The 22,458-nt window shown below is 47.8% G+C and overlaps 1 long non-coding RNA gene across 1 annotated transcript; it reads right to left on the bottom strand.

The window, feature by feature from the left end:
• Positions 1–18,250: 18,250 nt before the first annotated feature.
• On the bottom strand, positions 18,251–21,576 carry LOC106997238 (uncharacterized). Its single transcript, XR_001443376.2, has 3 exons — positions 21,512–21,576; positions 21,254–21,368; positions 18,251–19,664 (listed from the first exon to the last, which is right to left on the bottom strand). It is a non-coding gene; the product is annotated as an uncharacterized LOC106997238 (long non-coding RNA).
• Between the last annotated feature and the right edge of the window lie 882 nt (positions 21,577–22,458).

Here is a 22,458-nt window from a genome sequence, read left to right as displayed (position 1 = left end):
CAGACATGTTCTAGAGGCTCTATCACACCCACGCCAGAGCTGAGCATCACCCAGCGAGCCAAGTGCTCAGGTCACATCAGTGACTCATGTCCCTCAGCCTGACACTTACTCATGCTGCTGCAAAACAGCAGGATACATTGGGAGCACCCGGGCATCTGTGTGCATTGAATTAACTTTTATTTAGTTTAACTCGAGAAACATTTCTTGCCTATCAACAGGGCTGGAATCACAGACACCTGCAGGTCGTGCCACAGGGGGCGCCCTCAGAAGGCCCTGCTTGTGGTTTAATGCTCAGTGGCTGCCATCTTGAAATTCTTAATTTTTGAACAAGGAGTCCTGCATTTTCCTTTTGTACTGTGGGCCCTGCAAATTGTGTATTTGATTCTGCCTACAAAAGCCAGATCCTGTTCTAGGCCTGGGGAAACCAGAGATAAAAGGCAAAGTGGCTGTGGGGAGGCCATAGGCTGCAGAATGCCCAGGGCAAGGTGAGGCCAACCCCATCAGGACCTCCTGGTCCACCACCCACCCCACCCTCTTCACCGGAGAGCCAGACATGGATTTGCCTGCAGAGGAGGGAGGAGGAGAACCCCTGACTGTGGATGGATATAAACAAGCTCATGACGAGTGATAAGTAACATATACAACAGGAACAATGACGCAAAACATGGGTGCATGTTGGGCTTTAGGACAGGGCAAAACTATACACAAAGCAGGCATCTAAGAAGCAGAGTTCTGAGTTCTCAGCTCACCCCATGCTCACTCTTCTTGCCAGCATTCATGGAGCATCTACCATCGCGCACCGGAGTCCCTGCAGCTTCCAGTCTCAATCAGCCGTGGCCACAAATAAGCACCAGCTACCACTTACTGAAAGCTTCCTTTGCGCCAGGCACTGTGCTGAGTGCTTTATATAACTAGCTGCAAGTGCTTCCCATCATGGCTTCCTAGCTGGCTATTAACTGAACTGTTTTACAGATGAGGACCAGGAATGATCAGAGAAACCAAGGAACATTCCCAAGGTTACGTAGCCAGTCAGCAGGTGATCAGATGTGAATTTGGGTCTTTTGCTTTGAAATCTGTAACTTTGCCCTTCACTGTAAATTACCCTTAGGTTGAACCACACGCAGCTGGTGTTTGGCCGAATATTGTCAATTTCATCAGGCAGCGTGTGATGCAGCTCAAACTGAGACCATCCATAAGCCCTGTGGAAGGCCAGTGAACCCACAGATAAATCCAGATCACTCCCCGTCCTGTAAATCGGCGTGCCGGGCAAACAGCTCTCTTAAGCAGGGAAATGAAGGGAATAAAAAACAAACAAGTGGGAAGCTCTGTGAGAACAATACCCTGTGAGCAAGCTGAATGAAAGCACCTGCCTTCCTCCCCAGCCCAAGCCAGCTTGCTTAATAAATTAGACTGCTTGTTTGTTATAAGCACCTTTTTAAAAGGTGAGTGTAGACAGCTGCACTCCAGATAATGACACTAAGCAGAGCTGTTGCTACCAAGCCACACTAGAGATAAGGCTGCTTTCCCAGAAATCCATTTTGGGGCAGGGTAAATTGAAAGTGCATACTTCTCAGGTAATAGGTAATAAACGTTCCGTTTTTGGAGCTTTCTATATTGAGTTTCTGCACCTGGTCGCTGGAAGGCTATGGTGTCAGCACCAAGCCTGCAGATTGCTTTGTATATCAACCGCCCCTGTTTTTCCCCAGTAAAATACCACTCCTGACTTGGCCGCCAGCTCCTTCCTCTTTCTTGGTGGAAATCTACTGCCTTCTTAAACTGGTTCATGGAAAATTACATGGTCAGCACCACCCTTGGGGCTAGAAAAGCACACATCCCACAGTGATTTCAAACGATCCAGCCTTTCATCATTAAAAAATAAATTCTGTGGGCGAGGAGAAAAGAAGAATCGTGAGGCCCCTAAGCAGGTGACTCATTTCAGACAGAAATGACAAAGCCATTTCGGAACAGATGGGTTGACAGGACACTTAGCAAATGCTGCTTTTAATTCTTTCCTGCACTCATTCATTCATTCAACAAAAATTCCTCCAGGCTTACGGAGCACAGGGCACCACTGTAGGCACTGAGGAAGTAGCTGCCAAATACAAAATAAAACCCAAAAAATCCTTTCTTCCCTAGAGTTTCCACTCTACAGGTGGAGACAGAGAGGAAACTGATGAGGAAACTCTAAGCGTTATGGGGTAAAGCCAGTTGGGGAGGGGCAGGAGGAGGGGCTGCCTTGTTGGAAAGGTGATCTTAGAGCAAACAGGGACGGAAGGTGCAGAGGGAGCTCTGTGGTTACCTGGGGGGAAAATGGTCCTTCCAGGCAGAGGGAGTGGGAAGGGCCTAGGGGGAAGTAGGGCCAGCTTGAGCCTGGGAGCCATGTGGCTGCGGACATGGAGTAAATGAGGATGAGCAGGTGAGAGGTGAGGCAGGTACACTGAAGCCAGACGGCCACCAGGAGCACCTTGACTTTGCCTGTCAGTGGGTTGACAGTCACTGCTCTGTGCAGAGGAAAGTCATGACTGGACTTGCTTTTTGCCAGACACACTTTGAGGCCAAGGGGGAGCAGGGAGAGGAATGTTGACATCGTTGGGGTGTAGGATGGTGGAGCAGGGGACGGACATGGTGGAGTGGGAGCAGAGGCCAGGATCTAGCTAGGTGTCAATGGGGATGTTACTGATAGAAAGACTCTACGATTCCTCCAGGTGGTGCATACCCTCAACATCAGCCCATGGATGGATGTTCCCGGACCCCAGGAGTCTCACCATAAATTCTCCCTGGGACAGCCTGTGGGTGGCAGTGGTCGCCATCTGTCCTTGGCTGGCAGGTGCCCGGAGCTGTGGCAGTGTCATTCGCAGCAGCCCCAGGATTAGGCTGTTATCTGTGTTTACCAACAGGAAGGGACACGTGACGAAGGATTCAAACTGATACAGGAGCTATGGATTGCCACCTGCCTCTTCTCCTATGCCTGTCATAAGTACACACACCAGTCCTGTCTGCTGGCCAAGCCCCCTTGCTCCCAGGTGGGAGGACAATGTGTAGAAGCACAAATTATAAACCAACTCTTGTTTTTTCTAAAGACAGTCTGTTTTTCAGATCATGATTAGGAATGAGTAGACGGTAAGTCTCAGAGTCTTCAGGGGCTTATTATACAGGGCTTATCAGAGTAAAACTAGAAATTACAACAGCTCAACATGGAAGAAAGGTTTCCTTCCTACTCCCAAACCTCAAACGGAGTCCAAGGGTTAGGTTGTGGGCGTATCTTTTGGGGCGGCCACAATTCAACCCATTCCAGCTAGCTTGACTGAGTACTGATGCCTTTTAAACAAGCAATGGAGTGATCATCAGAGATGAAGAAGCAATTTAAGCTCAACCCTCAAGTGCAACCCCTTCCAAAGCAAACATCCTAGGAGGTGCTACTTAAGTTAACCTCGGAGATGATTAACCTGGGTTTTGCACCACTGCCCTGAGCCGTTTTCCACTGAACAGAACATAATTCTTTGTTATGTTTCTCAAGATGCTGCTTTTCTACACTGCAGTTATTTCAGGCATGACTCATGTTAAAATGAGTATGATAAGATGTCTTGGTAAAACCCCTGCGAGGCTTTGAGTAGAGAGTTTTTAACAGTAGCTCCCCCAAGCAAGGCAGCTGGAGTGGGTTGAATGGTTGCCCCCAAAAGACCATCCCTGTCCTAACCCTTGGACCCTTATTTGGAAAGAGAGTTGACAGATGTAACTAAGTTTGAGATCTCAAAATGAGATCACCCTGGATTACACAATGGGTCCTAAAGTCAATGACAAGCGTCCTTATAAGAGCAGAGAAGACACAGACACAGAGGGAAGGCCATGTGAAGGCCGAGAATGCAGTGATGCAGCCACAAACCAAGCAATGCCTGGAGCCACCAGAAGCTGGAAGAGGCAAGGAAGGGACTCTTCTTTAGAGGGAGCAGGGCCCTGCCCACACCTTAGCTTCAGACTTCCAGCCTCCAGAACTGGGAGAGAAGTAATGTCCTTTGTTTGAAGCCACCCAGCTGTGGCACTTTGTTACAGCAGCACGGGAAATGCATACAGCCTCCAAAAGAGAACACAGCCCTTCTGAGAGCTTGATTCCAGACATGCAAGACCCTGAGCCCACCGCGCCCGGGTTTCTCCTACAGAACTGTGAGATGATCCATGGGTGTTGTTTTAAGCCACTCCAATTGCAATAGGAGAGTGAGGATGTCATGTGAGTGACCAGCAAGGCATGTGGCCCAACCAGGCAGCCAGCGAAGACCTTTAATGAGTAACTTGAGGCTGAGAGTGAGGTGGTGAGTCGTGGAGAAAGTCCCAGCTCAGGGTTCACTGTGGACCAGCAGCTCTTTATTGTGGGGTCCTACCTTCCTGGAGAACTTCCTGGAGAGTATAAGGCCTGACGTGGGTCTTCAAATATCTCAACAAGAACAATAAATCCCTCCAGAAAACCGTATTACTCCACTTTCTTTCCAAAGGAAATTCAAGTCTGTTGAAATGCTTGCTCTAAAACAGTCTCCAGTGATATTAAACAAATTAGTGGCTCTCAAAATACCTTGGGTGAGGACCAATAAGTGTTGTATGCGCTTTACATGCTGATAATCACACCTAACCCACAGCATTTGTCTGATGCCTAAGTGGGCTCAGATTTGCCCGAGGCCGTGGTCTTCTGAGGGACGCAGCCTCGTCACTCAGAGAGGAGAGCCCGACTCAATGCCAAACAAAGGCCAAGGGATTCTGCACATGAAGACAAAACAAAGTCTTCCTTCTCAACTAGAGAATGGCTTATCTAAGAAAAAAATCAACTGGAGGGGAAAAAAAAAGTGAGGATGTCAGCGTTTACCAGGAATCTTGAAACTTTGACAGGAAGGGTGACCCTTTTCATTCAATCTGAAATGTACACAGACAGGTCACAGATATGTTCCAAATACATTTTTAAATTGCTAAATATGTTTAAAGAAGATTTTAAAGTAAAACTCAATGGACCAGTTTATACACAGCAACTTCATTACATTTTTCCAACCACGCAGAGCTAGGCTGAAACTCAATTATACTGAAATTTAAACTCAACTATTACCAGTGTTATTCTATCCCAAAGAATGAGCCAGGTCTAAGCTGATGTTTCCTCCTGTTGTGACAATAAGAACTTTCCCCATTGCCTTGCACCTTTCCCCTTCTCGCTCCATTTCCAGCTCTCCATCACGCAGGGAAGGCAGATTAGAGTTCGCTAGAAACACAATACCTCAGACATAAAGGCCTTGCGCCTACCTGCCTAGAAGTACAACTCAGATGTACTCCTTTCTAATGAGGAGTGGCAACGGAGCTTGCAAGCTGAAGAAAATATAACTTGGGTGTGATTAACAAAAGCTTAGGCTAACACATGCCTGCTTCTATAATTATATTCTGTTTATCTAGAGAGAAAAAACAAAAAAACAATAAATCATCCAGTGGTGCATGATTGGCTTAGTTCTTTGTCTCTCTCTCACTGGGAAACTCACAATGAAGTTCTTCCAGGCAGAGATCGCAACCCAACCTGCCCACCATTCTCCCTGACACCTGTCACTGACCAAGATGACTGGCACATGCAAGAAGCACATGGGCCCCTGCAAAATCTCTCGATTCATTTTACTGTTTCTTGGTGAATTGACTTCTATTACCTCCCTTTTCTCTACCCGTATTAGTTTCCTGAAAACCACTACAAGTTAGCAGCTTAAAACCACACATGGCTGGGCGTGGTGGCTCATGTCTGTGATCCCAGAACTTTGGGAGGCCAAGGTGGGCAGATTATGAAGTCAGGAGTTAGAGGCCAGCCTGGCCAACATGGTGAAACCCCATCTCTAATAAAAACACAAAAATTAGCCAGGCGTGGTGACACGCGCCTGTAGTCCCAGCTACTCAGGAGGCTGAGGCAGAAGAATCACTTGAACCTGGGAGGAGGAGGTTGCAGTGAGCCGAGATCGCACCACTGCACTCCAGCCTGGGCAACAGAGCAAGGCTCCGTCTCAAAAAAAAAAAAAAAAAAGGTACTATCCTACAGCTCTGGAGGCTGGAAGCTCAAAAATCAGCCTCGCTGGGCTAAAATTAAGGTGTTGGCAGAGCTGGTTCTTTCTGGAGGCTTTAAGGGTGAATCGTTCCTTTGCCTTTCCAGCTTCCAGAGGCTGCCCACGTTCCTTGGCTCATGGCCCCTTTGTCCATCTTTAAAGGCAGCAGCAAAACCCAAGTTTTCTCCACCTTCCATCGTCACATCACCTTTTCTGACTTGGACGCTCCCAAGTTCCCCTCATAAAGTCTGTGATTACACTGGGCCCACACAGATCACCCAAGACCATCTACCCGCCTCAAGATCCTTCACACAATCACGTCTGCAAAGTTCCTTCTGCTGTGTCAGGTGACACATTTGCAGCTTTGGGAATATTACTCTGTCTACTTCCTCTCCCACTGCATTGGCCAGCACAAAGCTGAGACATCTCACAAGAGTGAGCCCTGATCTGGGATTCGAGAAGTATGGTCACTAGAAGTCAGACAGAAATCTGCCCACCTGCACTGTAGGTGTCATCCCAGTATTCAAACGTCAGCTAAAAAGCTCTAGGGTGTCTGCAGATGCCATCAGCCCAGCTTCAACAATGACCATATCTGCGTGGGCCTGTGTGCTTACCCACTGCAAGTCTAAACAGCTGTCACCAAAACGCCCCAGATCCATCCCCCTCTCTCTGCCCTATTGCTCCCCCTGGTCCAAGACACCATAGTCTCTCCTGGGGACACCTACAGCAGCTGCCTGAACAACCTTCCCATTTCCTGCTGGGCCCGCTGTAGCCCCTGGCCCATGCAGCAGCCACTGACCTCCCCAGAAGGTACACCCAGTCCCATCAGTTCCAGCTCAGAAGCCCCCACTGGCTTCCCAGCACATATGCAGTTAAATTCGAGGCTTAAGTGGCCTCACAGCCCTCATCCTATGGCCCTAGCTCCCTCTCCAACCCCATCTCACTCCTCATCTGCTTAGTTCATCCTCCCTATGCCCAAAGTTTTCTCTTCAGTTCTTCTTATGACACTGGGTCTTCTTTAGGCCTCTGGCCCCAGAGGTTCCCTCTGCTGAATCCACCTCCAGGCCGCACCCTTCTGGCCTGGGGTGGAGTGTGTTGACTTTAATCACCAGCCATTCTATCCTCCTCCAAGGCCACTTCCGACTGCCTTGAGGAAGCTGGATGTCATGTCTCCCCAGGTTTCACATGCCGAAGTCCTAACATCAAGTACCTTAGAATGAAACCGTATTTGGACATGGAGTCACTGCAGATGTAATTAGTTGAGATGAGGTCATTAGGGTGGGCTTTAATTCAACATGCTGGTGTGCTTATAAAAAAGGGAAACTTAGACATGGACACGAACACAGGGAGAACACCCTGTGAAGACAAAGGCAGGAATCAGAGCAATGTGTCTACAAGCCAAGGAGCACCATAGATGGCCGGCAACCCAGCAGAAGCTGGGAAAAGGCCTGGAGGAGATTCTCCTTCACAGCCTCAGGAAAACTAACCCAGCTGACACTCTGATCTTGTACTTCCACCCTCCAGAATGATGAGACAAAAAATGTCTGTTTTGTTGTTGTGGTGGTGGTGGTGGTTGTTGTTTGAGATGCAGTCTCACTCTGTCACCAGGCTGGAGTACAGCGGTGCGATCTCGACTCACTGCAACCTCCGCTTCCCAGGTTCAAGCGATTCTCCTGCCTCAGCCTCCGAGTAGCTGGGACTATAGGCATGTGCCACCACACGCAGCTAATTTTTTTGTATGTTTAGTAGAGCCGGGGTTTCGCCACACTGGCCACGATAGTCTCAATCTCTTGACCTCATGATCCGCCCGCCTCGGCCTCCCATAGTGCTGGGATTACAGGTGTGAGCCACCACACCAGGCCAAATGTCTGTTGTTTAAGCCACCCAGTCTGTTATGGCAGCTCTAGGGAGCTGATATGCTGGGAAAGCTACCATTGTATTTTCTGATCCCCTGCGAGGACTCTAGAAGAGTAGGCCCCCCAACTCAATGCACTTGCGTGAGGTTTGGATGGTGGAGGTCAGTGGAAGCAGGCGGCTCTGTTGCTGCTTCTTGGCTGTTGCTCTTGGGTGGCCCAGCTGTGGCAGCACTGCGGGTTCCTACAACAGTGTCGAGAGTCTTCATTTTGTGAGTGTCATGAGGCAGTTCCCATGGTTACGGGCAGACTGCTCCCAGACCCCTGGATCCAGCCTGTAACACGTTCGTGTGTGTGTGTGTGTGTGTGTGTGTGTGTGTGTGGAGAGAGATGGAGTCTCACTATGTTGACCAGGCTGGTCTCAAACTCCTGGGCTCAAGTGATCCTCCTATCCTCCCACCTTGGCCTCTCAAAGTGCTGGGATTACAGACATGAGCTGCTGTGCCTGGCCTATCACACATTTTTTTTTTTTTTGAGCCAGTCTCGCTCTGTCACCAGGCTGGAGTATAGTGGTGCAATCTCGGCTCACTGCAACCTCTGCCTCCCAGGTTCAAGTAATTCTCCTGCCTCAACCTCCCAAGTAGCAGGGACTACAGGCGTGTGCCACCACACCCAGCTAATTTTTGTTTTTAATAGAGACAGGGTTTCACCATGTTGGCCAGGATGGTCTCGATCTCTTGACCTCGTGATCTGCCTGTCTCAGCCTCCTAAAGTGCTGGGATTACAGGTGTGAACCACTGTGCCCCGCCCTGTCACACATTCTTGAGCTGGTGGCTACTACCCCAGCTAGTGGTTCCTGACTTTCCTGACAGCAGCTGTGAGCACAGTTCCCAGCAGCCCACTGGGGTGTGATTTGGGGAGCTGCTGCGGAGGCCTAGCCTTCTGAGGGATTCTGAAAGCACCTAATACCCTGCATTAAATCCTGTTCTGCTCAACTTAGCCAGAAGGACGGCCTTTTCTGCAGGTGGACACTGGCAGCCTCACATTTAGAAACAGATGCTGCTTTCCTCATGGACGCCATCCACTCTTACACCACCCTCCCTCTCACTGAGTTGTTTTCTATTGCACTCACTGGTATTTAAATGTGCTGCGTTTACTTGTTTGTTTGTGCACTTATTGCCTGAATTGTGACCTCCATGGAAACATCGACCTTGTCACTGGGCCTCTCTTCTGACATCCTCACGCCTAGAACAGCACTTGGTGCAGTGGCCGCTTTGGGGTATTTATGGAAGAAGAGAGAGAGAAAAGGAATTTCTAAGTTTGGCTTCTCTTTGAAGAAGCTTCCAAAGGCGTTTCTAGAACACTTAAAATATGTGAAAATAAGGGCTACCTGGGTTATATGTTAAATGAATTATGCTAAAGAAGACTCAGCAGTTGCTAACTTTTCTCCTCTGCTCTTAAATATCCCGTTCTGCTGTTTCAAATTAGAAACTCAGAGTTCCAAAACAGTGAGATCGTTTACTTCTTTTTCTAAAAAAAAAAAAAAAAAAAAAAGTCATTGGAATAACGGAAGTACTTTAAGAATCTATGGGGCAAGAATAGAAGCTAGTCATCATTGTATAAACCAAAAATAAAATTCTAATGCCCCACAGCTATCTTAATGGACCCCACCTCTTGGCCAAGGGCCTTCCAGAGTTAACCTGAAAATCTAGTTTAGGTCAGGACGGGAAGCGGGGGTCAGACATGCCTCATCACCCCAACATCAACACAGACCTTAAGTCTGATAAGACACATGTACAATATCTTGTTTCTGAAGCCTGCTACCTTGAGGCTTCCTCTGCATGATGAAACCTTGGTCTCTACAACCTTGCATCGTAACTCAGACATTCCTTTCTATTGATAGTAACTCTTTCGACCAATTGCCAATTGGAAAATGTTTACATGTGCTTATGACCTGGAAATCATTCTGCCTCTGCCACCAACTTTGAGTTGGCGGCCCTTTCAGACAGAACCAATGTACATCTTGCAAATATTGATTGATGTCTCATGTCTCCCTACAATGTATGAAAGCAAGCTGTGCCTGACCACCTTGGGCACGTGTCCTCAGGACCTCCTGAGGCTGTGTCACGGGCACGTCCTTAACCTTGGCAAAATAAAACTTTCTAAATTGACTGAGACATGTCCCCGATACTTTTGGGTTCACATCTGTCACTGAGATGGTAACTGTGGTCATTTGAATACCCCTCACGTTATCCTCATCTACTCACAGCAGCCCTATTCATCTGGCAAATTGAGGGATATCACTTGGAATATGATGTTTTTATTAAAAATACGATTTTGGTTTTCTAAGGGATGCTCTGGGCTGCTGTAAACCAGGGTCTGCAGGGCCCACCGGTTTCTGCAAATGAGGTTTCACTGGCACTCAGCCAGGTCCGGTTGTTTACATATTGCCTAGGCTCCTTTCTAGAGTTGAGTTGTTGTGTCAGGGACCACATGGCCTTCAGAGCCTAAAATATTTACCCTCTGGCCCCTTAAGAAAATGTTTGTCAGCTCCTACTCTAAACAAAACCTCTGGCCACGTGGCCTCTGGCGCTGCCTAAAGTCTTTGCTGTGCCCTTCGTGGATGTGCTAAGGATGAACTGAGCTCAGAGCCGGCCAGTTTCAGGCTCCTTCCCGGAGCGATAGGAACCTGGAATTCTCAGCCCATGTGACCAGTACTGGCCAATGAAATGCAAGCGGAACTGACCTGCGCCTCCAGGCTGAGGCAGTGAAACGCCCCTGAGCCATTCCCCAGTCTCACTCTTCTCCCCCATGGCAACCAGCAAACTTCCGGAGAGCAGAGCCAGGGTCCCTGCACGGGGTAGAGCGCAGACTCCGCCACTGCTGACCTGTGATGAGCTTGCAGCGAGCAAGAAATCAGCTGTTGCATATTATGGCACTAAGATTTTAGGGTTGTTTGTTACAGCACAATAAGCCTAGCTCACTCTGACTAGGATGGTAGTCTTTTTGCTGTCATAATTAATTTGCATTTCTCAGAGTTTAAAAGGGTGCACCGCCCACCCCCCCAGATCTCAGGTAGGCATTTTTGAACTTAACTAGATAACAAAACACAAAAGATCAGTCCTTTTCTCCAGCAAAGATGGCAATGCTTTAATACCTCTGAGCATGTTAAAGACCCTCTGAGACTCTAGCCTCTGCTGCAAAAACACATACGAATACCTACTACTACTGCTGCTGTGATGATGATGACGACAGCAATAGTGAGAATATTTTAAATATGCCAGGCGCTGTGGCAGCTGCTTTCCGAATATTGTCTTATTTAATCTGATCATTACCCTATTAGGTAGGGAGTGTTCTGATTCCCATTTTATAAATAAGGAACCTGAGGCTGAGAGAGCATCAGTGACTTGTTCAAGGTCACCCACAGCTGTCAAGTGATAGAACTTGGATAAAAATCCAGACTCCTTTCATGGAGTATGGAGGGAGGTCAGAAAACATAGGAAGTAAGGGATTGTGATTGACAGCGTGTCCTTGCAAAGGGACAGGTTGAGAGACACAAGGGCAGCTGTCTGAGGTGTGCCATTCGCCAGCTTCAGGAGAGAAGTGGGAGGCTACCTCCAGCTATCCAGCCAAGGAAGCTTGGGGACATGTTAGTTCCTGCCTTCATTTCCATCAGCAGCCTCAAAGCCACCCCTTGAGGTGATGAAAATAACATTGTTTGATAAAGAGTTGATATTCTCAATCCTATGAAAATGTGGATTAAAGCATCTTACTCATTTATTTAATCTGAAACAAAACAGCTGTTTTGTGAACTAAATACGGCCTGAGAAGGAGCCTGTACTTTTTTTTTTTTTTTAAGATGGAGTCTTGCTCTGTTACCCAGACTGGAATCCAGTGGTACAATCTCGGCTCACTGCAGCCTCCGCCTCCCAGGTTCCAGTGATTCTACTGCCTCAGCCTCCCAGGTAGCTGGGATTACAGGCACACACCACCATGCCCAGCTAATTTTTGTATTTTTAGTAGAGACGAGGTTTCACAAGTTGGCCAAGCTGGTCTCGAACTCCTGACCTCAGGTGATCCACCCACCTTGGCCTCCCAAAGTGATTACAGGCATGAGCCACTGCGCCCAGCCAGGACTCCATACTTCTATATTTGAGTTCTTGTGGACGAACTGCAACCTAGCTTAATAGGTAGGCAAGATTGAAAACCTAGGAGAATGTATCTGTAACAGGCTGAGTCTTGGCCAAGCCCAGCGGCTGTACTTCAACCACTCATACCCTGCTGAGTCTTCAGGCTGTGTTCAAATAAGGCAACCACCATACTGCAACCAATCCAGCTGTCCTGTACGTCACTTCCAATTTCTGTGTATCATTTCCCTTTCTTTGTCTGTAAATCTTCTTCCACCGCGTGGCTGCATGGTAGTCTCTGCTGTGACTCTGGGGGCTGCCCGATTTGCAAATCGTTCATTGCTCAATTAAACTCCTTTAAATTTAATTCAGCTGAAAATTTTCTTTTATCAAAGCTAAGTAAGAATTTGCCAACATGATACGTAAACTTAATCATTTCTTCCAACTAGATTGCATCCCCGAGTCTCTCTCCTTTTGGGAAATGTCAGAACCTACACTGCCGCTCAGCTCTCTGCCTTCCTACGACTCAGCCCCCGCCATGACTGCACCTCATTCACGGCCCAGGTGTCAGGGACAGGGCAGAGGTAAGGGGGGTTCATCCCCCTGATAAGAAGAAACCCAGTGCTTTTCCTACCTTCTTGGTAGAAATCGCCTCTCTGGGACTTGACTTCGTGACAGCCGCCTTTCCTATGGCATACAATCATTTCTCGTGTTTTAGTGGCTTTGGTTTGCTTTGGAATGTGTGGTGGGAAGTTCCATGAAATTTATTAAATAACCAGGATATCCTGTTACCTGATCAAGGCCTCTACAGAAAACCATTGCCCTGGGAGAAGGATGAAAGCACCTGAGACATCTTCCCATGTGAATCGTGATGGCAATGTCTCCCCTGCCCTGAGACGGCAAGACTGAGAATCAGGAGAGGTGGTTCTCATTATCCCTGAAAGCATTTTAGCTTGGATGTGGCCACTTTGAGGACTATAACTCTAAGCACCCTAGTTCGTGTTTTGTGATTATCAAAATATCTTCCAAATCCTGGGCAGACCATGACATCGTTAAGCCCAGTATTGTGAAGTCACGTGGAGGTGGTGTCAGATACAGATCAGAGAACATTCGAGAGGTACTGGGTTGTCTGGGGGGACCTCTGGGCTCCAGGAAGGTCCACATCTGCAGGGAGAAAGTCCCATGGTTGATTCTGGAAATCCAAACTCTTACGAGAGCCGACCGCCAGCTTCCACTTCACTGTAATTACCCAGGCAAAGTGAGTGAACAATCTGAGCCTCCCCGTAAAACTAGCCCTCTAATTGTTGTGGTTTAACAGCCTCAGACCTCAGGCTGGGTGGAGAGGAGGGCAGGGCTCGCAGAAGCCAGACACAGCCACCCCCACAGGCAGCCAGGAGCCAACACAGTGCAAATACAACTGGCTCAGTCCTACAGATCCTGTTCGGTTTACCGAGAATACCACCTCCAAAGCCATTCGCAAGCGTGAGGTCACTCCAGTGAGAAAAAAGTAAAGCTGAGCTGTTGACAAAAATATCCCCAACCATCTAACCAAATAGTAAGCCCAGCATTATTCTATTCCGGTAAAAACCCAATGACATAGGCTAGGGCCACAGTTACTATCCCTTTGGTCGATGATTGCACTGAGGTTTAGGAAAGTCCTACGGCTTATAGGAGGTCAGACGGCCACAGCAGCAGCCCCGGGCAGCCCGGGACCAGGTTCTAGACCAATGCCCAGCCCACACGCCTTTTTCAAAACTAAAAAGGAAGCGCACTAGCACCTTCTCCTCCATTCTAAACTCCTGTCACTTCCTGGGAGACCAGGTAAGGCTCTCCTGGATGTCTTCACAGCGTAGGCTTCATACGGGGTCAGCCTTGACCTCCATTCATGCAGACAGGCATGGCAAAACAAAGCCCGAACACAGCGTTCAACAAACAGACCCTGTGCCCAAGCTTGGAAGTTCCTAGTTAGGGCTGGTGATGGACGATGGCCCTGAGAAGTTCATTCTGTTTGAACAAAAGAGGCCGTGTCAATTTCAGAACCATGTATCTCTTAAATCATTCATAGTAATGTCCTCCATTCCTCTCTCGTGGAGGATCATCCAAAGGGTGATAGCATCAGAGCTTTGATCTTGGATTTTTGTGTCATCTATTCTGCCAATTTCTGATTCATTCCTCTCAACAGTTTTGCCACCGTCTTTTCCTGGATCAGGTAAAGCAACATCCAGATCAGCCCAGGCCTGTTTGCAAACAGAAATGCAGAAATGCTAAATCTCAAAGATTCTGTCCTGCCCAAGGAGTGTCCTTACTTTACACATAAATGGAGCGAAGCCTCCTGCACCTGCTACGTGGGCTCGTGTGCACACTGAACCCAAAGCTGCTTTCGGGGCTCACCATGTAGTCTCTCTACCTGAAGCCCCCACCCAGCCCCACACTATGGGTCCACCTCGCAGTGCTGACATTCATCCCCCCTTTAAGGACATTCTGAGTGTCAGGGTCTGGGCTTACACCTTTGCAAGGGCGTGTTTGTTGTGACTAACTTTCTTCTAATGGAAACTGAACTCTTATGTCTAATGGAGATGATAGTGATGTCAAGCGCCCCCGTCACTTTTTTGTGGATGACCAAAACCTCGTGCATAGGGACGCAGCCCACGCCTTATGCAGGGTGGTGGGCATGCAGAAGTGTTTGTGGGCTGGATTTGAAAAGCTCCCACTTCAAGGATTAGGGGTCCATTAAATCCTGTGTTGTAATGTCAGAGCAGAGGGTTGAATCAGAGAGAATCTGAGAGGAGAAATTGCAAGCATCGCTGCTGATTGCTTTGCCTTATGTCTGGTGGTATCGCTGTGCCTGAATCCACATCACTAACAATGGCCAGCTGTCTTCTGCCACCTACACTCGTGGTCAGGGGAGGCAAGGTCTGACATCAGAAAGGAGGGCAAGAGGTCTGGGAAGGCAAAACCAGCATCCCCTCCAAGAAGAGAGAACCGGCCTTCCTGCAAGGTCTACCCTTGGTGGCCCTACCCAAGGCCCACCTGACTTCTCTTCCCACTGAGCACTCTAGTCTCCCCACAGCACCCATCTACACCCCCTTATGGGCCCAGCCACCATCTTCCTAATATTGCCTTCATTGACGGGCAGTGCTCATCACGGCTGCTAAGAGAGTGAGCAGCTTACGTCAGCATAGCCTGTCGGTAAATGCTAGGTGATTGAAGGAAGGAAGGAAGGAAAAAGGAAGGATGATGTGTTCTCACATCTGTCTGCTAAAACAATAAAAAGTCATTGCTTCTGTCATGCTGTGATCACCAAGCCCCCTTTCCTGCCTTTAACTCTGGGAAGCTGGACTCCAGCTCAATCCTGCCCTTACACAGAGGCAAGCCCAGTAGGCCCTTGCTGTGTTGTTGTTGGTGTTGTCCTTGTTAACCCGAGTGTTGGGGCTGCTGGGAGAGGAACCCAGAGAGAGATCAGTGGCTTAGAAGGGCCCAGACCCAGCCAGTCTCCAACAGCACGTGAGGACAGAGAAGAGGAGGTTGTCCTGCTGGGAAGGGTGAGCACAGCCTCCCCAGAGAGGCGTGAGGCAGGAACAGGTGTGTTTCCGCCCACCTGCACTCGCGCCCCTCCGCAAGGCCCCAGCCTGCATTTTATGCCCCAGCCTTGTCTTCAGGGCTTCCCACCCCTTTCACTTTGTCCATTAGAGCCCTTAGCCCGGTAGTGACAGTTATTTGAAACTCCCCATCTGATCATTCCAACCTCTCTGCCACATCTGAGTCAGATTCTGATGCTTGCTCTGTCTCTTCTAACTGCTTTTTTTTTTTTAATCTTTTAGATCCCCTTGTAATACTTTATTCAAAACCAGATATGTTGCACTGGGTAAATGGAACCCAGTGCTGCTTCCCACAGAGACTTTTGCTCCCATAAGTTGTGATATTCTGCATTTACCTGTCTGCCTCTCCAGTTTTGGGGTCAGCGGTTTGCTCTGTGACCTCAACTCCCTGACAGATCTAAGAATTGCTGCTTTGGGATTTGGTCGGGCTCTTTTCTTACTGTGTGTATAGGAGTGATGATGTCCAAGCTCTTCACATGCCAGACCAGAAGCTGCAAATGTCTCCATTCTTTCCATTCCCAGAATCCGCTCACCTTCTGGTATCTATGGCATTGCCTCCGAGGCTCTGATGACTGTGAACCCCACGTGGGGGCCCTCTCCCTTCCCCACTCTCCGTTTCTATGTTTGCAACCTCTGTTAGGTCCACTGAAAGGCTCTTTCCTCTAACAGAGCTTTCCCTGACATTCTCACTAAAACTTTGGATGCCCCCGCTCCATCCCCGTCTTGACACCTCGGATGCACATAAGTCCCATGATTAAGCACTGTCATCTGAGACGGAAGGCACCTTGAGCACAGAGGATGGGCCTGGTCATCTTCCCTCTCCTAAGAGTGGATGCTTCACAAATATTAGCACGATAAATATCTATGACTTTAATATCTCAATACAGCTGCTTGGGGTGGAAATTAAGAATATGAGGACATGGATCAATATAAAAGAAATCACTGAATTGTGGCATTAGGAATTATCTTAAGAATTTGAGAAAGGGGCCTGCCACAGTGGCTCATGCCTGTAATCCCAACATGTTGAAAGGTCTAGATGGGAGGATCACTTGAGTCCAGGAGTTCAAGATCAGCCTGGGCAACATGACAAAACCCCATTTATACAAAAAATACAAAAATTAGCTGGGCTCAGTGGTATGCACCTGTGGTCCCAGCTACTTGAGAGGCTGAGGTGGGAGGATCATGTGAGCCCCAGGAGTTCAGGGCTGCAGTGAGCCGTGATCACACCACCATACTCCAACCTAGGAAACAGAGAGAGACCCCATCTCAAAAAATGAAACAAAACAAACTAACAAAAACAGAATTTGAGGAAAGGAAAAGAGCAAAGTAGAGAGGCAGGAGAGACAAGGGGGCAGAGAGCTGAAAACCGTGAAGGGAGTTGGGAGGCTGGAACCCAGCAAATGGCCTGTGAAGGATGCTTTTAAGCACAGAAATACATTTCCCAAAGTTGTTGGTGTTGCTGGAGCATAAATGCTCCAGGTCCCCAAGCCACTGGCCAAATCTGCACACACACACACAATGCTTTGTGTGCCTTGTGTGTGAGTGTTTTATAATGGAGTGTATTTATAATGAACTCCATGTCTCAGTAGGCACAGAAAGAAATGGAGATTGTGCATGTGTGCAGGTGATGAGACGGTCCCTAAACAGAACCAACTCAGCCAAAGCAGGAATTCAGAGGAACTGGACTTCCTGTGACCAGTAGAGTGGGTTTGATGCAGCCTAGAGTTTAAGAAGCCGAGTTACCACAGTTGACATCTGTGAACAGATGCACGAAAGAACAAATGAATGAACTCACACAACATTCAGAGAGGGCTCGATGTGTGGGCTCCATTTGTGATGTGAGGGTCCAGACTGGCCATGGGATAGAGCATCAAAGAAATACCAATCGAGGCAGAAGTCGTATGGAGAAAGGAGGCCCGGGCAGGTCTGTCTGTTCCGTTGTATTTTGCAAAGCAGACTTCATCTGCCCCAAACAGGGAGAACTGGTAGGGATTTGCAGCTACAATCCGTCAGCCATGAGCTAGGCAGCGACGCAGATGAAAAACAAAAACAATCTGACCACTGGATTCCTGGCCAGCCTCCTGTGTGGGCCTTCTGGGAACCCAGGGTGACTGGTCCTCTCTGGAGGACAGAGCCTGGGCTCAGGAATGGCCAGGAGTTGGACCACCTGCCTGGGTCATAAGCCCACCCTCATCTGGGTGCCAGCCTAGACTGGCATGCTGCCCAAAGTTGATTAACCTGGGATTAAAGAGGTAAAGAGTCAATCTTCCTCTCTCTCTCTCTCTCTCTCTCTCTCTCTCTCTCTTTCTCATTTCTATTATTTCTTACCTGGAGCCAAAGTTCTGAGAAGCCTGCACCCTCATATCCCATCTGTAAATCTTCTAGCCAGATGTCCCTTTGATAATCGCATTATACAATGCAAGAAACTCAAGATGTTCCCCCAAATACATAATACAATGTTAATGTAACTGCCGGGAGACATCACCAGAGAGTGCATGGAAACTCTACAAAAGCAAAGCAAATCCAAACAAAAAGCCCTCTGCACAAGGCCAAGGAGCTGAAGTAAGTTAAAATGAAACATCAGTAATATTGTTTGGGAAAACAAAGAATCATATAACACATGGCTTCTAAGAGAAATTTATCGAATGCTTTCAGACAGCTTGAACAACGGGCTTGGCAGATTAACAGCCGTAACTCTACCTGCAGGTGTATATCAAGTTCAGACATCTGATGCCAGGTCCCAGGCCCTGGGAAGGCCAGAAGGCCCAATATTAGACATAATCATTCTTGCTTAATGCCTTTTTCAAAGCCCATGTAATTCATTGCGGGGGTTGTATTTCATGTTTAGGTTGTCTGGCTTTCTTTGTTCTTAAGAAAACAACCAACCAATACCAGCAGGCCAAACATTCTTTAGAATCATGAAACCATAGAATGTTACCACCGGGAGGCATCTTGGAAATTCAGACTCCAATTCTTCTGTTTTTCAGAAAAGCTAACTGGGGCTCAGGGAAAGAAAGCAAGTGGTCTCTTGGGCCAGAGGAAGGAGGAATCCGAAAGAAGGAAGGGACAGCCCTTGGTAAAGAACCGGATTCCAGAGGGCACACAAAATACTGCTGCCTGGTTTCACACCACCTAGACTTCATGATAACGACGACACCCACTGTGTGATTTTTATTTCCAGTTTACGTGGAGCTCTCAGTTGGAATTTCTTTTGACATTCACAATCTGTCTCTAAATGCATGGATATGACCTGCATATTTCAGAGTAGGAAACCAAGATGTAGCGAGATTGGACCAGGATTCCAAGGATTGGGGCTTAGTTAGCCACATCCTTTTCAGTTTTGAGAGTTGAATGGTCACTAGTATGAACAATGACTGTCCCAGGCAAACCAGAGGACTGGGTTACCCCACCTGTACCCCAAGCCCATGCCAGTCCCATTCAGCCATGTGGCTCCCAATCCCACCCTCCATTGCAATAGGCCTCATATTTCTCAAAGCACTTTTATGGTTTTCTTGTGCCAAGTAACCCAGTGAGTTGGGCAGGGTGGACATGCTGTGCCATTTACACAAGAAGAAATGGAGTGTTCAAAATCTGCTTTTCTGAGGCCGTGTAAACCACGAGAACTGTGCAAAGGCATTAATTCAAATGCACATCCAGGGGTCTTTAGTCCTGGGTACATCAGGGTACCTTGGGCCTGCTGTAGATCCGGATGTCTTAGCAAATCCAGAGTTCCTTACTCCTGCTCTGGCATTCTCTTTCCCATATACATTTACTCCACCCAGGGAAGGAGAGAGGAAGGAAATATTTAATAGATTGTAACATACGAGATTCCCCCAAAAAAGTGTTTTTAAGTTAAAGAAATCAATGATGAGGGGAGGGAAGAGGGACCTACCTTCAGTGCAGCCTCCAGGCAAATTTCCAAAAGGCCGGCATGTTGGAGTCAGCTCTGGGACAGCAGCCCCATCCCACTGAGTCTTGGGGGAGATGAGAAGGGTCTCAAGTCCCAACAGTCACGGACCCTCAGCTAGTGGTCTCCTTAAAAGAATAAAGCCTCAGCTTGGTCAGGTCAGCTCTCTGGGCCAAATGGCAACCTGCACTGGAGGCCCCAAACCTGGCAGCCCATGGAAATCGCTTGGAAGCAGGGGTTATCCCAGATGTGCAGAATCAGAGTCTGGTTTGAACCAACTCTCCAGGCAATTCCAATGAGCAGCCAGATGAGAAGCAGGGATTTGAACAAGACGTCATTACTATTACAATTATGTAAAGTCATTTCTAAAATCTCCCTCTTCTTTCGCATGAGATAATGAAAGAAAACCCACTTGATACCATTTTTTACATAAACTATATGATCGCTTTTTTTTTTACAACGTAGTTTTAGGGAATTTAGGGTGAAGCATGGGTTTGGGAAGCAGGACCTGAGTTGAGACTCTGGCCTTGACCCTAATGAGCAGTACGAGACCTCAGGCAAGACATGCGACCTTCCCAAACCTTGGTTTTCGTAACTGTGAAATGGTGGTGATGATTGAATGAGCAGTGCAGGGTTAATGTGAGAATCGAATTATATAGTTTTTATAAACTGCCTTGTGCACTGGGAGCATTTGGAAAATGGAAGCTTTTAGGAACATTGTTGTGTTGTCTCTATGCTTGGCAATGTGGGCAGTTCACAATGTGAAGGGTAATTTTTGCTTCTCTCACTGTATCACCATGTCAGCAGCCCAGTGTGAGCCAGCACAGTTGAGCATAGACTCCCTACACTCTACTCTCAGCCCTGCAGTCTAAGACAGCGTCTTGTGGGGCTGAGTCTAAGGCAACTGCAGGGGCACAGATAAGTCCTTTTACTGGGCATTTTCCCCAGCTCAGGGTCAGACACGGATGCTCTGGGGTAACTAAGGAAATCCCCTCCCACAAGTAAAGTAGGAAAATCACCATGGCAACCCCAACCTGAAAACAACGTAGGCACGACAATGGTGCAGTGGGGGTTTAAAGGCGTGATTGGGAAAGTGTCGTGGAAGTGTCTCAGCTAGACTTTGATGAATGCATGGGATTCGTGCAGGAGGTAGACATGGCAGGAAGGGCTCTCCAGGTAAAGGAACCAGCCTAAAGAAGAGCTCAGAGGTGGGTGTGGTGGGTCTGATGAGACTTCATCAGACTGGTTGGTGCTGCACCCACACTTGGGGGAGGGGAAGCATGTTGTCAGCCCTACCCACCCCCATGCTGCCTCTCCAGCAGATCGGGGCTGCCAGGGAGCTGGGATGGGCCCCTTCCTCATCCGTGCAGGGTGTTTCATTCCACAGGATGTGGCCGACCTGAACCAAGGCCACGGCTTTGGCTCTACAATTAAGAAACCACCACGGTTCTGACTGTAAAAAACAGAGGTGTTTATCCCAAGAGTTATCCAAGTTAGACTGGAGGGTGCCTGTATGCTAGAAGGTTCTGTGGAGGCACTGAAGAGGGGTGAAGCCACCATGATGTAAATTAAAGGTGACATCCTAGTCGTGTGGTCTTTCCGATGGACAGCACCAGAGTCAGGTCTGGATTGGTTTAAAAAGGTGGAGTTGGTTTCAAGGGCTACAAAGACAGCCTTCATAACTTTAAGACTCATTCCATATGGGTTTAATACTTACAGGTCCTGAGAACTAGATGCTTTGCTTAGGCGCTGAATGCACTCTCTTGCATTCGGAAGCCCCGCATTCAAGACCATGAACTGTGAGTCAAATTAAACTTTTAGTGTTCCTTTTCCTGCAAGACAATGGATGCCCCAGTTGAAGAGACAGGTAAGAAGTGCAGAAAAAGAAAGCAAAGCAATCAGCGTTTCAAGATAACGATCTCATTCCGTGGAATGTGGGCTCCAGGAAGCAGGCATGGGGTCCAGTCTCATTCACCTTTTTGTCACCTGTGTCTGGTAATCGGCAGTGCCCCCATAAACAGTGGTTCGAGGAACGAAGTAAGAGAAACTCCTCTCCATCTAATGAAAGTGAATGTTTCCGTGGGGATTGTGGCTGTTAGGAGTGGCAGGGGCACTTGCTTTGTATTTAGGCTTTTGCATTTCCTTTAGCCCTTAAAAGAACATTCTCTAGGTAGAATATTTATCAGGACTGGCCCTCTTTTGAGAAAAATTGAAATATTGGCACTTAGTATCAAAAGCACAGGAGTGAGAACATGTGGTGTTTGGTTTTCTGTCCTTAAGATAGTTTGCTCAGAATGATGGTTTCCAGCTTCATCCATGTCCCTACAAAGGACATGAACTCATCCTTTTCATGGCTGCATAGTATTCCATGGTGTATATGTGCCACATTTTCTTAATCTATCATTGATGGACATTTGGGTTGGTTCTATTTTTATATTTTATTTAGAATAATGTACATCTATATTAATAAATGAGATTAACTAAAAAAAAAAAAAAGCACAGGAGTGCTACTGTGCCCTCTGGGACAGTGTCACATGGAGAAAGCTTGCTTTCCTGACCCTCAGCAGGGTTCCCCAACCTGGAGTTCACCTGGAGGTGCTCATTAGAATGCAGGTTCCCAGGCCTACCAAACCTGGGACAGAGCCAAAAATCTGCATTTTAAAAAATAATTTCAGTTTTTATTTTCGATTCCGGGGGTACATGTTCAGGTTTGTTATGTAGATATGTTGCATGACACTGAGATTTAGGATAGGAATGATCCTGTCACCCAGATACTGGGCATTAGCACCCAACAGTTAGGTTTTCAACCCTTGTCCCTGTCTCTCCCTCTCTCCCTTTGGAGTCCCCAGTTTCTATTGTTGCCATTTTTAGGTCCATGAATACCCGTTGTTTAGCTCCCATTTATAAGTGAGAACATGTGGT

This window comes from Macaca mulatta, chromosome 3 (genome assembly GCF_049350105.2).
Source record: "Macaca mulatta isolate MMU2019108-1 chromosome 3, T2T-MMU8v2.0, whole genome shotgun sequence".
NCBI classification, from domain to species: Eukaryota; Metazoa; Chordata; class Mammalia; order Primates; family Cercopithecidae; genus Macaca; species Macaca mulatta.
Note: the sequence above shows the minus strand (reverse complement) of the source record. Positions and strands in the feature narration are given on the sequence as shown.